Consider the following 3723-nt stretch of genomic DNA (forward strand, 5'->3'; position numbering starts at 1 on the left):
ATAATCCTGATGCAATGTTCTTCTTCATGCAGTCCAGCTTCTGATATTATTTCTTTATCATGCAGATTGAATAATTGTGGTGAAAGGATACAATCATGATGAAAAATTTACCATATTTTAAACCATGTAGTATCCCCTTGTTCAATCAACTGACTGCCCTTTTGTCTATGTAAAGGTTTGTTATGAGTGAAATATTCTGTAATTTCCATTCTTCGCAATGTTATCCACACTTTGTTATGATCCACACAGTCAAATAAATGTCTTTGCATAATAAATAAAATACAATTAAGCATCTTTCTGCTATTCTTTGCTTTCAGCTAAGATCCATCTGACATCAGCAATGATATCCTTTTCACATCTTCTTCTGAATCTGGTTTGAATTTTTGGCTGTTCCCTGTCAATGTATTGCTGCAGTTTTTTTTTTTTTTTTAATGTTATCTTTGGCAAAATTTTTACTTTATGTAAAATGTGATATTTATGATATAGTTCAATATTTTCCATGGTCTGTTTGATCACTGTTCTTTGGAATGCACACAAATATGGATTTATTCTATCATCAGGCCAAGTGGTTGTTATACATTTTTTTGTTGTTGTTGTTGCATAAATCACTGAGCATCTCCAACATTTCATTAGCTTGTTTAAACATCTGAATGGGTTTTCTGTCGATTCATGGACTCTTGCAATGACTCTCATCAATTTCTTCAGTACAGCTTGGATATTTTTCTTTAAATACCATTGGTTCTTGATTATATGCTGCTGAAATGGTTGAACATTAACCAATGAATTTTTCATACAGTGACCCTTTGTATCCCTTCTATTTTCTTTTGATGCCTCCTAAATTACCCAATATTTTACCTATCCTTCAATATTGCCACTTGAGGCTTAAATTCCTTTTTCAGTTCTTTCAGCTTGAGAAATGCTGAGTATGTTTTTTTCAATTTGATTTTCTAACTCCAGGCATTTGCATATTTTATTATAGTACTTTATTTTGTGTTCTTGAGCCACCCTTAGAAAACTTCTGTTCAGTTTTTACTTAATCATTTTTTTTTTTTTTCTATTTGCTTTAGCCACTCTCCATTCAAAATCAAGTTCACAATCTGTCCGGACATCCATTTGGTCTTTTCTTCCTGTCTTTCTAACAACCTTTTGCTTCCTGCATGTATAGTGTCCTTGATGTCATTCCACAACTCATCTAGTCTTCAGTCATTTATGTTCAATGCATCAAATCTATTCTTCAGGTGGTCTCTAACTTCAAGTAGGATATATTCAAGGTCATGTTTTGGCTATTGCTGACTTGTTTTAATATTGTTCAGCTTCAATTGAAGCTTGCATATGAACAATTGATAGTCTGTTCCACAGTCAGTTTCTGGCCTTGTTCTGACTGATGATATTGAGATTCTCCATTGTCTCTCTTCACAAATGTAGTTAATTTGATTCTTGTGTATTTCTTCTGGAGAGATTCACACAAATAGTTCGCCCTACTTGTTGAAAACAGGTATTTGTAATGAATATGTCTTTGGTCTTGCAAAATTTTGTCATGTGATCTCTTGTAATTGCTAGCACCAAGGCCATATTTTCCAACTACCAATGCTTCTTTTTTCTAATTTTTACATTTCAATCTCCAGTAATTATCAAAGCATCTTAATGGAATATTTGGTCAATTTACAACTCCAGAAGTTGGTTAATATCTTCAATTTGTTCATCTTGGGCATTAGTGGTTGATGCATTAAGTTCGAATAACAGTAATATTAATTGGTCTTCCTTGTACGTGTATAAGTATCATCCTAAGACTGACAGTGTTGTATTTCAGGATAGATCTTGAAATATTCTTTTTGATGGTGAACACAACACCATTCTTCTTCTATTTGTCATTCCCAGCATAGTAGCCCATATGATTGTCTGATTTAAAATGGCCAATATCGGTCCATTTCAGCTCATTAATGCCTAGGATGTTGATCTGTGTTCCATTTCATTTTTCATAACTTCCAATTTTCTTAGAGTCATACTTCATACATACAATGTGCTGATTATTAATGCATGTTTGCAGCTGTTTCTTCTAATTTTGAGTAGTGTTACATCAACAAATGAAGGTCCTGAAAGCTTTAGTACATCTATGTCATAAAGGTCTACTCTACTCTGTGGAGGCAGCTCCTTCTAATGGATATAGATATTTATTAAATCAGGTAGGAAAGTTTTAAAAGTAACTGAAACATAACTGGATAAATAGAAAGTACATACTGTATAGCAGAAATAATACCAAGTATATGATTTATCAATAGGAAGTAAATGGACCAAATTCTTCAGGTGAAAAATAGTGATTTTTAAAGCCTCATTCAATATCCTCATTTAAATTCTATATGCCTACAGATGTACATGTACATATAATTATAGTATATATTGCCACTCCTCAGAAGAAAGATCAAGCAATCTACTTCTGTAGTGACACTGCCTCAGAAACCCTAGGAGGGTTGCTGTGAGTCAGAGCCAACTTGATGGTAGTGAGTTTTTTTTTTTGGCAGTGAGGTTTTTTTTTAGTTTTTTTTTTTTTTTTTTTTTTAATAAAGAACATAAGGAGCCCATGTGGCAATGGTAAAACACTTGTCTATTCTCTAAAAGGTCAGCAGATTTAAATGGCCAATATCGGTCCATTTCAGCACCAGTTACTCTATAGGAGAAAAGACTTGGTGATCTGCTCCTTTAAAACATATAGCCTAGAAAACCCTATGAGGCAGTTCTTTTCTGTTACATGTGTCATTATAAGTTGGAATTGACTCAAGGGCACATGACAACAGTATCATCATAAAGTACACAGTAAAAATGAAGGATGAAAGAATGCTTTAAGCAGAATGGAAAAAAATAGGTGAATACTAATTGATGGTAATATAATCCAACTATACTGGAATCAGGGAAAAAATTAATCTTGAAATATATTAGTGATAAAGATAAAAAGTTATATATTGATAAAAGCTATGATTGGCCTGGAAGAAGTAAAAATTATCATGTTTTCAGTGTTTAATGTTATTAGTGGATCATTAATAACACAGAAGTGTCTGAATTATGAGGTACTGAGCATTTTGGCATATTTTGGGAATTTAAATAAACCTCTTTAATTTTAAGAATAAGGACATTTATAAAATGTAATGTATTTAAATATTGAATAATCTGATAACAGTATTTATCTTATATTTATAAAAATTTGCATCCATTAATTGAAAAATGCATTTATCTCCCAAAAACAGAATAATGATAATTAATCTTAAAAAAAATCCATAAAATATTGTTCAAAATATTTTAGCATCTTTGTATCATACATATTCATGTTCAGAGAATAATAACTAGAAACAAACAACAAAAAGATTTTAAAAAAATGTTTTATATTGTATATTAAGGTAGTGTAGTGTAGTGGTTAGGCACTTGGCTGCTAACCCAAATGTTAGTAGCTAGACCACCACCCACCCTGCAGAAGAAAGACTAGGTAGTCTGCATCTGTAAAGATTTACAGCCTTGGAAACACAATGGGGGTTGCTATGAGTCAGAATTGAGTCAAGGCAATGGAAGAGTATAGTGTATTAATATATGTTATATGTTATTGTTGTTGTTATGTGCTGTTGAGTTGGACCCGACTCATAGCGACCCCTCCGTGGGTTTCTGAGGCAGTATCACTACGGAAGTAGATTGCCCCATCTTCCTTCTGAGGAGTGGCTGGTGGGTTTGAACCTCCAG

Source organism: Orycteropus afer, unplaced genomic scaffold (genome assembly GCF_000298275.1).
Source record: "Orycteropus afer afer isolate SDZICR_OR568_19922 unplaced genomic scaffold, OryAfe1.0 scaffold00186, whole genome shotgun sequence".
NCBI lineage: Eukaryota > Metazoa > Chordata > Mammalia > Tubulidentata > Orycteropodidae > Orycteropus > Orycteropus afer.